At 30.4% G+C, this 14,138-nt stretch overlaps 1 pseudogene; it reads left to right on the top strand.

The window, feature by feature from the left end:
• The first annotated feature begins 8,480 nt into the window (after window positions 1-8,480).
• Window positions 8,481-13,551, top strand: LOC138339007 (uncharacterized; annotated as a pseudogene).
• The last annotated feature ends 587 nt before the right edge of the window (window positions 13,552-14,138 follow it).

Raw genomic sequence — 14,138 nt, 5'->3', positions numbered from 1 at the left:
GAATCGTGAAAATGAATTTTCGACCCTTGCTAGGATTGTTTGAGATGTGCTAGCGATTTAAGCATCATCAGTCGCTCCAGATCAAGCCTTTAGTTCATTGAGATTTATGATTGGAGATTATCGATATTCATTAGAAAAAATTAGTTTGGAAATATCGGTGTTGTTTCGAGATTGGGTCAATGTCGAAAGAAGATTTTTTAAAGAAAATAAAAATTGAAGTATCAAAATTAAATAGACAAATAAAGGACCAAATAGATAAAATATTCCGCGATGATAGCTATGATGGTACAGAAGCATTGTAAGAAGAATGACAAATACAAGTTCCACAAAATGTTTGTTCACAAATAATACAACAGTTACGAACAGATTTTTTTTAAAAAAAATTAATTGTTAATACAATAATTAAAATTCAATACCTAGATTATGTACTCTTTTTCTCCTTCTAATAATTGTATTGTACACTATACGACTATTCGCCTTGTTTTTCTTTTAAAATTGTCTCTTATATTTAATTCAAGTCATTTTACAAATTTAATTTTCAATTGTTATAATAACAGTTTAAAGTTTAAACATTAATATAAAATTTAATTTTAAGGTTTAAACTTTGAATTCAATATAACTTTGAAGTCAATTTTAAACTTTACACTTTAAAGTTTAAACTTAAATTCAATTGATTTAAATTGAAGTTTTTTTAATAATATAATATTATACAATAGTTAATGTTAAATAGAACTCGCACACAATGATCCGGTAAGAACCGATTCCGGTGCGATCCAACTCGATTCCTATCCGGTATCGAAGGGACCGGTCAGAACTTTTGGGAGTATCTGGTAAAACTGCTTCCGGTAAACAAATTCGGTAACGAGGACCGGTTCCGGTAAAGCCTTACCTGTTGATACGGTCGTGTCCAATTGCCAACCTAACTCCAAATTATCATGTTACTCTAGTGTCATAAAAATTACTTATTATTAGTTGTAATGAAGATCCACTTGACTTGTAATCCAAACCTAGGGTTATTTTTGATAGTTTTTAAAACATCTGGGTATAAATCATGTTGAAACCTAGTTTCGACCATCCACAATATAAATTAATCAATTCGAGCTTCTTCGATTTCAAAGGATTTAAGATAAATAGTTTTTTATAAAACTTTAAGGAAAATATAAAGTTTGCACGTTATTTTAAATAGTTTTATCACTTTGAATAATTTTTTAGATAAGATATATGATTTACATAAATATGTAGTATATTTTATAAATATTAGAAAATCGTGTCAAAAGAATGTTGTTTTAATATTTAATTAATTAGTTAGTTATATAATAGTTCATAGTTTAAATTATTTAGTTTATAATTGAATTAATTATTTAATTTTGTTAACATTGAGAAGCTCATTGGTTGATTCGTATTAATTTGTCTTGTTTAATTTTTAGCCGAATTCACGAGTATTCATCCAATTTTGGTTAAGTTCTTGATCGGCTTGGCCGAATTCGTGATTTGTAAAGCTATTTCCTAATTTCAATCTAACATACGTCACCTTTAACCAAATTTGGGTCATTTCTTAATACAAAAACCAACCCAATTCCCCTTAATTCCCCAATCGAATTCATTAACCGCAGCCCATTTTAATCCTCTTAATCCAGCTCAGTTTAATCATTTTCAACCAACCCATTTATAGTATAACTTACCTAAATCTCATGGTGTAAGATTTAAATTACATTCTATCCCTACTCTTTTTAAATTTACAAAAATCCCTTAAAAATAATGTTATTTGGATACATAGAAAATAAGTCGGATACATTAAATATGATACATTAAAACAAATTCAGTTACACTTTTAAAGGAAAGAGAATATAAAATTGATTGTTAGTTCCTCAAATCATGCTAATTTAATTGATTTCAATCTCCTTCAAAATCTTATCAGATTAAATCAAATCAAAATTTAAATTTTCTTCTCCAATTCTCTTCCAAATTTTTCAGCCTTCAATTCAAAATTTAATTTTTCTCTCTCAATTCTATTCCAAATTCGTATGGTTTCAAACAATTTAAATTTTAATCTTTCAATTGTTTCCCCAATAATAATAGATTTGAAAAGTTTAAAACATTAGCCAATACATGATCATGAATACGTTCAAGAATCTAGAAAATCAAGGTGAGTTATGAATGATACATATGTGGGATTTTAACTTCTTCTAATTCATCAAAGATCCTTTCAATTTTTATTCAAAATCACAAAAACAATGAAAAGGTACATCATGAATATTTAGATTTTGCTAAAACAATGAAAAATCTGGAAAAAAATTCTGACATTAAAAAATCTGGAAAAAATATGAGTCTCGATTTGCAATGTATAGAATAGATCAGGGGTTTAATTGCATAGTAAAATAGATATGATAATCAGAGGTATGAAACTGCATATATTGTGTTGTTAGTTCAATTGTTATTCTTATTTTTTTAGATGGCCATACAATCGTGATACATTAGTATTCGTGTTTCTTGTATAAATGGATAAGTACTATATTCGTATTAATTAGATACATTCAATAACTAATCTTGGAATTAAAGATCAACATGTTACTATGTGATACATGTAATATTAATTTAAATTATTGTTTCATTATCAAATATCTAACATGATACATTACTATTTGTATATCTTGTTGTTTGTAGAATACTATACTTTATAGATGATACATTATGCATATATTTTGTTGTAAAAGCATCAAAATGATCAAGTATGAGGTATATATCAGATTAAAGTTATATTTTGTACCTGATATAAGTATATAAGTTTAGTTGTTTGATTGTTTGTGATTGATGCATATAAATAATTGTTTTACGGAATGTATCCTAATTTCTTTAATGTTAACAGGTTTTTGAATCATCAAAGTATCTTTACAGTCTATGATTTTGGAAGAAAGATATATTGTTTGCCTTGAAAGATAAATATGCAATTGTGGAAGATTTCAAGTTGATCAGATACTTTTTTCTATAATTTTTTTTATAATAATGTATCTGATACAATTAGGTTGTGAAAGAATAGTGTGTGTAAGTTGAATTAAAGTGTATTTGTAAAGGTATCATTTAGTAATTGATTATGTATTTGATACAATAAAATTATCAATGTTTTACGTATTTATTTATCAAGATATTTAATTTGATACATAGTGTTTTCATCAAAATAAACGAGATACATTGAAAATTAAGTATCAGATGCGTGGAACAAGCAACGATTGTAGCAGTGAGTATTGAATCAATAATAACACTAACAATACTAATTTAAGAATCAAAATAAATGAGATACATTGTGTATTTGACAGTGATAATCGTGCAATGACTGATTCAACTATTTTTTTTATCTTTTTTTGAACTTGTATTTCAATTTAGATTTAAAATTCGATCATGTATAAACATTGGAAATCAAATACGACTATCGAGTTTTTGATTTTTAACAAAAGATTTCTAACAATATAAATGAAATAAGAAAAATATTATTTAATAATAAAATAGTAAAATATGAAAAGAAATGCTAATATAATTAAATAATAAATATTCTTTCATAATATTGTAATTTGTGATTGATAAGGTATATCAATCAATTTATTTTCTTTCTATTAGTTGATTTCTTTTGGTTATTATTTTTCCTATTTCTTTCTCCATGTTATTCTAAAATCTCAATCATTTAAATTTTTAAAAAAAATTCATCGCCAAAAACAAAAAGAGTTTTTCTAAAGCTTTATTCAACATATAATTTTTTTATGATTCAATCAATTTTTAATTTTTGCTTTTTTATAAGTTTTTTGCTTTTATCTTATTTTTTTCATTTTCATAATGTGATTTTTCTATAGAAATAACGATTGATTTTTATCAACTTTGATGTTATTTTTATTTTTTATTATTATAATCTGAAATTCTATTGTTGAGAACTAAAAAATTTTTTCTGAAATTTTGATTTCATTTTTGTTGCGGTATAGGGAATGATTTGTGGATTGAAATAAGGAAGGAATAAATGTTAATTTGGGGAGTTAGGATTTATATATCAAATGTTCGAAGTTTGGGAGTAAAATAAAGAATTTTGAAATTTTTTAAAACTTATAGGGAATAATGGAGATTATGAAAAAAAAGATGTGTATATAGATAATTAATCCTTTATTTTTTTATTTCTCAGACGACCCGGTCCAATTTTGATTAACAAAAGACCCAGCGTACCCTGACCTTTGCCAGCGTTCTTCTTCTTCCCATCAAGAACAGTGAAACCCAAAACATTAAATCGTGACCCAGCAACGCGATCCAAGTTGCAACCCAAGATCCAACAACCGTTCGCGTGTACTCTCTCACCTCTCTCTTGTTCCGTACTCTAGTCGTCCAGGTGGAGCAATCATGTTGCTCGAGCGTCCTTGATCGTCAAATCGACGTCCATCCTTGTTTTTCTGTTGAAAATTGTACAGGTTTGGTACAATTATGGAGCTGGAAGCCTTATCTTTTTTTTTTTTTTTGGGGGGGGGGGGGGAGATTTTGAATTTCGAATGTGAAAATTCATCTTGTTACCCCCTTTCAAAATCTACCCTAATTTTTCATCTATAAATAGCTTTTTCTTCTTCACTATCTAGTTTTTGTTTGGTTGGAAAAAAAGGTTGGAAGAAATTTGGGAAAAAATATTGGCAATAACTTGTTGGAGAAAAGAGAGAGAATATAACAGAGTTATAAGCTTAAATAAAAAAAATTGATTTATATAATCTAGAAACTCTTTTTGGTGAGAACTCTTTAAGTAACTACTTTGATCAATCAAGATTTTTACGGTGAAGCTCGATTTCCGGGGAATGTTTGTTCAATATAGTCGCCCTAGTTTCATGGTTTCACTTCTTTATTTTGAGAATCAAAGGTCTTGGAAAGTACTTCTCTAGATCGTCGTCTCGATTCGCTGCCCGGAAAAAGGTAACGTTTTCTCGTTTATAACATTCTTCCCTTCCTTTTTTGTATTTTGATGTGATTCTTCCGATGTTGGAATGTTTGAATGTCTAAATCAGCTCAATGGTTGTCTCTGCTGTGTTATATTGTGTTTTTCTTTCAGATTTCTCAAGTATTTGCTGATTACATGTTGTTTCGATCTTCTTTCTTATTCAAAATTGGTTACTATTTAGAAGGGATTTAATTCTCATTTTTTCTTAAACCTATTTAGCCTATTAGTCGCTACTTTATCTCACTCATCGGGTTTATCTAAAATAAGCTACCATTGATATTTTGTTGTGGCTTTTTTTAAAAAAAAATAATCTTTTCAAGTGTAACCTTACTTTCTCATCTTCAAAGTTACAACAAAATGAGTCTTAATGTTTTATGTCATTTGATATTTATTCAAACAATTATGTTTTTATTTATATGAGTAGTGGAAGTATATGCTTGATAAAATTTTAATTGTTTTTTTGAATATTGTGATGAAATAATTCTTGTTTTTCCCCTAAATATTGCGGCCATTACTTAAGCATTATCTAAAGTGATTTTATCTTTCATGGTAGTTAGAATTCACATAATAATTTGTCCTCTTATTTAGTTTTCTATGTTAATCTCTTCTGGTAAATTTCATGCTAGTCTGGATAGTTAGTGTTGATAACTTTATGAAGCGCACGGTACATGAATATATTCTCCTGTACTTCCAGTTTGGCTCAAAAATAGATATTGACAAATGTGATTTTTTGTTCTTTCGATTTTCTTTAAGTTGTACTCTTTTTCTCAATTTTGCTATATCTATGTCGGTTATTAATTAGCATACTAATTCATTAATCTTATGTGACTACAATGTATATGTTATTTATTCTGTTTTCTTCATTTAATATTTGTTTATTTATTTTCTTCTGGAAAGGTGGTTGTCCAGTATGCTCCTGTGTGATTCCCTATAGTTGGATTGTTTGTTAGTATGCATCTTTCTTGGATAAAGATGTGTATTTTTCATTAAGTTAGTTTGTTCTTCTTGCATTTATGTTAGTTGGATTATATATTAATTACTTTCATTTACTTTGTGGCATGTGAAATCCGCTTGAGTTTGCTATGAACTCTTATCTCATTTTCTTGCATTTCGGATGAGCCATCAAGGCTTAAATTTCCTTATCGAGTAAAGTCCCTTTAATACCGACGAACAGGTTTCAAAGTTGAAGAATCTGAAGCGAGTTGAAGAGTTGAAGAAGTTGGGATTAGAAGACCCCAACTCATTTTTTCGATTTTTTGTTGTTGCTTGTAATGGGCCTATGTCATTGTCGTCTTTTACTTTTATGCATTTACTTTGTATTATTATTTGCTTGGTCTAAACAGTTAGTCTAAAGAGTTACGAAAGAAAGAAAAATGGGTCAAAAATTCAAAACAGGTCGGTCCAAAAACCGGTCAAGAAGAACATAATCCGGATTTGGGCAAAAATCACTTTCCCATTCTCTTATTTTTTGTTTCTTATTTGATTTATTCGTTAATTAGTTTTGAGTTAAGAAACTTCCAAATCCCCACAAACGCCATTTTTCTATAACAACTTAAAAGTAAATCAAGTTTAAGCAGTTTTCAAAGTAATTTCTTCAAGTTAGGTATTTCACTTAGTCAAAAGTTAGATATTAATTTTCTAACAACCCTACAAATATTTTTATCACAATTTAAGTCTTAGCCAAACTAAATTAGTTGTCGGAAAACCACGTGCTAGCGGAAGTCTTAAGTACTTTCAAGAGCTTCCTAAAACATTAATATGAATCTCCCAACCCTTTAAATTATTTTCAAATCGATTTATTCTGTTTATATCTTTTGAAAAAAAGGGTTTTCTTAATTTTCTCAAAATTAAGTGGCGATTCTAAAAAGTCAAAAATTCTTACAAAATAAATAAATAAATAAATATATTTTTTAAATCTAGTAAAACATATCATATTTCCTAAAAAAGTGAAATATATATCCTAAATGATATGGCTAAACATATGGTGAAATTTCACCAAAGTTTTAACCCAAATAATATTTGCAAGAAATATATGGAAACTTATGGTCAAACGCTAGCTAGATCTTATGAAACCCTTATCTATGTGGTCTTTCGCTTCTCTTTCAATTCGTTAAGTTCCGCAAGAGTCATTTTGTAAGAAAGAATAGAAATAGGTTGAGTATCTGGAAGAAGATCAATTTCAAAGTCAATTTCCCATTTGCGAGGAACTCCGAGAAGATCGCGCCGAAATACTTCTAGGAATTTATTAACCATATGAACTAACTTAAGAGTTGGTGTTTCGGGTTTGAATTTTTAACTCTAACTGAGAACTAACGATCCTAGTTCAACAATCGACTAAGGCATAATAGGAATGTAACCAAACCATACCTAGAATAATATAAAAGTCTACTACTTCTAACTCTACAAGGTCTACTAAGGTGACTTTCTAGGAAATCATGATAGGGCAATTTCTATATACCTGTCTAGCTATAAGTGGGTCACCAACAAGAGTAGAGAGTGAGAAGGGTTCAGAGAGATTTTCCGGACTGAAATCAAAGTTTACTACTATATAAGGGGTTACGAAGTAAAGGGTATCCCCTTGATCTAACAAAGAATAAACATCTAAATGGAAGACTTACAACGTAATAGTAACCACATCAAGTGAATCTTATTGATCCCGACGAGCCTGGAGAGCATACAACCTGTTTAGGAGCTGGCCTCGCTGTATGAGATTTAGTACCCTACTTATGTGGGTGACCTGCTGGTGCTATTGAAGTTGTAGAATGAGCACTACAATTATAACCTCCTTGTCCCTGTTAAGAAGAAGAGAAACCCCTCAATCATTGACCACTTTGCCCACACTTAAAACATCCATTCTTTCCTACAAGCCACTCGCCTGAATGATTCTTACCACACTTTGGACAAGTTTGGTAGTAACTGAAATATTTTCATGAGAATTGGAGCCTGATTCCCTATCTTTATGATCCTATCGAAAACTGGAGGATGGAACACAAGCTGATGAAGGTGCTGGGGCTTAAGAATTCTACTGAAATTGTGAGCGACTTCTACCACTTGATTTTTGTTGTGAGTAGTCATAGTTTCCTATACTAGCCTTCGTATTATCCTTAGCCTTCTCCCTAAGCTTATCTCCCTCAACCTACTGAGTATGAGACGTGATCTTTCTGATGTTCATATAATCCAACAATATATCATTTCGACACTCTATATTTCACCAAGTCGTATATCCCAAATAGGAACTTACTTATTTGCGCCTTGAAACTGACAACCATATGTAGGTGTGGGAATAAATACCAAAAAATTGAACCGAACCAAAAAATTTTGGTTTTTTCGATGTCGATTCTTCGGTGTTTCAGTTCTGAATTGTTTTCTTTTTCGAAACATTGGTTCTTCGATTTGGAGTTTGGTCCAAGGGTCCCAAAACTATGGTGCACCAAAGAACTGAAGTTTTATTTTATAAATTTTAAAATATTTAAATTATATTACTTAATTAATAATGCTTATATATTTTTGAATTTGATACAAAATATTTAAATTTTTAAAATGAATTTACAACACTTGGCAGTAAATCAGTAAGTCAATAACTAATATTAAAATCACTAAATATAATTGTAAAGTGTAAACCTTAATTCCTAAAGCCCCAAATATTCAAAACTTTCTTCAGCTTTCTCGTCTTCAAGACTTCAACTGAGAAACGCTGACCGCCTTCTCATCTTCTCATCTTCTCGTCTTCAATAGTTAATTGTCTCGCCTCAGAGGCTTGCACCATCGTTGTCCACTGACATAAAAAAATGGTACGTATTTCTTGAACCATTGTTGTCGATTTTTTTGTAGAATTTGTGCTTGATTGTTGTGACAAAACTGATTTTTGGAGAAAAGGGTAATTAAGTTTTGGAGAGAGTGCAGCACAGAGAACTCACAAGTCACAGTAGCGACTGAATCTTTCTGTTCTTACTAGTTTAGTTTTTTTTGCATATGAGGAATGAAAATAGAGTTGTTGATGGTGGTTCAAGTAATGACTTGCGGAATAATAAAAATCACTCCCTACTAGGCATTAATTAATTTCAGCTGCATTTGCCACAGATATAATGTCTATAATGGATTTCAGCTGCATTGTGGGCTTTTATTAGATATGTTGTTGCTGTAGTCTGGAGACATGTCTTATCCTAGTGGAAAAGTAATTTACCATGTTGTTTTGGGGATTTGGAGTGGTAAAGGACACACTTTGTGAAGGATGTTGTATATACAATTTTTGGTGCTTAGGTGTAAAGGAACAACAGTGGTATCACAAAATTTTTATCTGCCTTTAGTATTTGCATCTATTGTGGTTTTATTGGAATTAATTTGGTGTAAAGTAGATGAATTGTTTATTATGAAGTGTTCAATTGATATCACAATAGCCTCAGTCGTAATCAATTAATTTTACGTAAATTTAGTACACATTTGTGTTGTATTTACGTTACACTTTGAGCCATCTCAAGAACTTTTATTGAATATATTTCTTTATTTAGTCAAATGTTGTGTTCTGGGGTTACTTTCATATGCTAGTGTGTAAGCCATAACTAGATTCATTTGTAGTATCCAATTGTATATGATCGTTTTGACTTTTGGGGATTCCATTGCATATCCCTATTGCATGTGATAGTTTATGCACTACTGCATTCTGCCAAAGATGTAATGTCATTTGGCATGTAAAGAAATCATCTCATTTTTAATTAACATATGATGAAACTCTTAACACTTTTTCAATTTTCTCTTTATTTTTATTCACACTGGAAAATCGATTTAAAAACCAAAATAATTGGAAGCAAAGTAGAAAAAATCAAACTGAACCGATCTTAGTTTTATATAAATATGATGCGCACTTTCCTAAAACAAAATACCAAAGATCCAAACCGAAATTTTGTTTAATCGAACCAAAGAACCGAACGCTCACCCCTAACCATATGTCGAGCATACCTGGAGAGTTTGATGAATTTAAGTCCCTATTCTTGGCATGACATGTTACCTTGCCTCGAATTCCTGAGCCTCAGCCTCCCTCAACTCTTTTGGGAAGAACCAGTAAAAAAAAAGCTCTGGTAAAACACTATTTGTTAATAGGAGAAGCATTCTCGCCCCTATTATATTTCCATAGCATGAATCAAATGTGAGCTACATCCTTGAGCTGGTAGGACGCCAACTCTACCCTATCGTTGTAGTTACTTCAATCGAGAACACGATACAAGTAGTCCCTTAACTATTGGAGTAGTTCTAAAATGGTACCTTAACAATACACTAGACGGATATAGTCCTTTAACTATTAAAAAACTTTTCAGTTTTTGTCCCGTTTATTTCCCAACCCAATTCATTAACCCCAACCCGTTCTAATCCTCTTAACCCAGGTCATTTCAATCATTTTCAACCAACGCATTTATTTTTGTATAAATTATAGGAACCACATATTATAAATACAAAATAACCTTTTATCCCTTTTAGTATTGAAATTACGTAAAATCCCTTAAAACTCAAGTTAGAGGGATACATCCTGAGAGCACAGGATACATAACTTGTGATACATCTTAGTTAACATATGTTGCACTTAATTAGGAAGATTTAACGTGATTTATGTTATTAATAACTGAAATCACGTTATTAAAGCTCTACAGCTTGCGTTACTGATTAGTAAATTCAAATTTTAAATTAGAGTAGCTTCCTAAAACAAAATTATTCCTGTAAAAGTTGATCTGCATTCTAAGAAATCAAAAAAAAAAGGTTTGAAGATGAATATCTCAATTCTGCTGCGGCATTATGGAATTTCGGTAAGCGATGTTAATTATGAAAGTTACAAGGTTGATGGAATTGTTGTTGGCTATTCCATTTCATTTGCGAATCTGAAAATGTTGATTTTATCAGAGCTTGAGATCGACATTGTTACAAAGGATATTAAAATCCAATGAATTGTTTAGGGAAGCTCATGTCCATTGAAAATCAAGAACAACATGTGTGTGAAACTTTATTTTGAAGTAAAAAAGAATGCTTCTGGAATCAACATTTATCCACTTTGTATTGATTCAACTGATAAAATTATTGGGGAGATACGTAATTTTGATTGTTCATAAGGTGAAGTCGTATGCGTGGAAGGTACCGAAAGAGATACTGAAGCTCTTGCTCTGGTTGAATCGAGAATTTGTGACGTTGATTATATTCTCGAATTAAATGCTATGAATTATATAACTGATTCCAATAGTAATGAAGTAAAGACTGGGTAGTTGTATTAGGACAAAGGAACAATTGTTTCTCTAATGGCTAAATATGAAATAAAGAACAACTTCAATTTTCGAGTGAAAAGATCGGATAAGAAAAGGTATTGGAATGCTTTCTCTATAATTTTATTGTTTTTCTCTAGTACATTTTTATTTATATTGTATCTGATACATAAGTATAGGTAGTATATATTTCGTTTTGATAATTATAACATTTTTTTTCTTATATGAATTAAACCAATAAAAAAAATTTGACAGCTATGTGTTCGTTTGTTTCAGCGACCAATGTGGATGGACCTTAAAATCTTTTTGCAGAAAAAAATCTGATGTATTCAAAATAAGGTATTTCAATAGTGAACATACATGTCCGATGCGGGATAATATACTAACAAAAGTACAAGCAACAATTGGATTTATTAGTGGTGTGACTGCCCCTAAATTGGTAAATCATAAACGAATCCATACACCTTGAAATGTAATTGAAGATAGTAGAGAATTTTATGGGGTTGAGATATGGTACCAACAAGCATGGCGTGCAAGAGTACGTGCACTAGAAATGCTCAAGGGTAAGCCATCAGAAGGATATAAACAGATGCCGAGATACATATGGATGCTAAATAAAGTGTATCCAAATTCATATATAAGGATGCAAAAGACGGAAGATACTAAATTCATGTATCTGTTCATAGCCCTAAGACCGTTGATAAGAGGGTTTGACTACTGCAGGCCTGTAGTTGTAGTGGATGCTGCACATCTTGGCGGGGCTTACAAGGGTACTTTTGTATCAACAAGCGCACTCGATGGTGCAGGTATGAGTATTATAATTCTGATGTACTGTAAAATTTGTTTTATATTTATATTAATATATCTTACTGTAAATATTGTGTATCATGAAGTTAAATGTGTGCTTCTTTGTAATTAGGATGCATATTGTCATTGGAATATAATGTTGTAGACACTGAAAATTACTGTTAGTAGTTCTTCGAACAGTTCAAAAATGAATTTGGTGAGCGTGAAAACATGTGTATTGTATCAGATAGAAATGAAAGTATAATAAAGAGTGTAAGCATTGTGTACCCAAATGTACCTCATTGTGCATGCATATTGCATCTTTGGAAGAATGTATGTTCAAGCTTCAAAAGGAGTAAAAACATACTAAGTGATATAATTTACTCAATGGCAAAGGCATACAGAAATGAAGATTTTGATAAAATAATGGCTAAGGTTGTGAAAGTTTATCATAGGGTGAAGGATTACCTTGAAGATGCTGGTTATGAGAAGTGGTCAAGAGTTTATTCAACCATAAATTGAGGTAGAATGATGACTTTGAACATCGCTTAGTGTATCAATGGATGTCTTGTCGATGCACGTAAGTTAACTATAATAGACTTCTTGGTGGAAGCTAGACTTCAATTTGGTAGTTGGAACTATAGTAATAGAGAAATATCGTCATATACAAAGAACACATTGGGCCGAAGATTTGAGGAGTTATTGATTGTAAACGCATCTAAAAGTTCAAAGATAAAGGTATTTATCAATTTCCTTAAATTTCTATTTTTTGTATCAGAAACAAACTGATTTTCAATGGTAACTGATTTTTTGGAAATTATATATAAATTTTATATTACGTAATGTATCACTAACTTCTTAAATATTTAGGTTGTTCCATCATCTGAATATATTTTCTCATTTCATGATGCCGGAAAAAGATAGTGTATGCCTTGAGAGTAAAATTTTCACATGTGGAAGGTTTCAACATGATGAGATACCTTGTGCACACGTAATTGCAGTTTTGAAGCACAAGAATGTTTCAAATTTGCACCCATATTGCTATGATTACTCCAAACCGTATGCATTAGAAAAAATGTACGAGGTTGTAATGGTTCCAATGCCAGATAAGGAGGATTGGAACGTTCCACAATATTTTTTAGATGAAATTGTCCGGCCACCTAGGTATAGAAGGTTGGCTGGACGACCAAGAAAGCGAAGAAAGAAAAATGCGGATGAGAAATTAACAGTGAACAATAATTCTTATGGGAAATGTAGACAAGAAGGACATAAAAGGAGAAATTGTACTTTCTTCTCGAAGGAGAATTGAAAAATGTTTTAAAGTAGGAAACTAGTGTTCATGGTACTTAAATATTTGGACTCCATAAAGTGCATTGGTTACACAACTTAATTTGATGTTCAAATATATGACTTTGCTGGAAATTTTGTGCCAAACATAAACTCCAAATTTTATAAATAAATAGATTCAACAGTGATGCGTTTCAATGTAACAGTAATTCCAGATGAGTTTGTTTATGTATGTGATGTATCATATACATGCATATTATTGAAAAGATGTTATATGTTTTATGTATACTGCCGTATGAGTTATTCAATTGTACAAAAACTTGACTTGTTCAATTGTTTACTATATGTTTCGTGTATACAGCCTTATGAGTTATAATTTTAATACATTATATTCAACAGTGTTGCGTTTCAATGTAATAGTAATTCCAGATTAGTTTGTTTATTTATATTATGTATCATATATATTTATATGATTGAAATGATGTTATATGTTTCGTGTATACTGCCTTATGAGTTATTCAAATGTCCCAAAACTTGACTTGTTCAAATTTTTACTACATGTTTTGTGTATACATCCTTATGAACTATAATTTTGATATATTATATTCAACGGTGGTGTTTTTCACTGTAATAGTAATATGTGATTAGTTTGTTTATGTATATGGTGTATCATATACATTCATATGATTCAAGTTGCTAATATGTAACTGCAATTATTGTATATGTATAAATTATACCTTATGTATCATAAACATCATTTTGTAAGTGCACATACTTAAACTCAAACAATAATGTATCGTAGACATTAGAACTTAAGTGTCATATACTTCATTTTGTAAATTAACTGTCAAAAATACTTAAACTCAAAC

The sequence above is a fragment of the Solanum lycopersicum genome, chromosome 10 (genome assembly GCF_036512215.1).
Source record: "Solanum lycopersicum chromosome 10, SLM_r2.1".
NCBI lineage: Eukaryota > Viridiplantae > Streptophyta > Magnoliopsida > Solanales > Solanaceae > Solanum > Solanum lycopersicum.
This window is presented reverse-complemented; position numbering and strand designations above follow the sequence as displayed.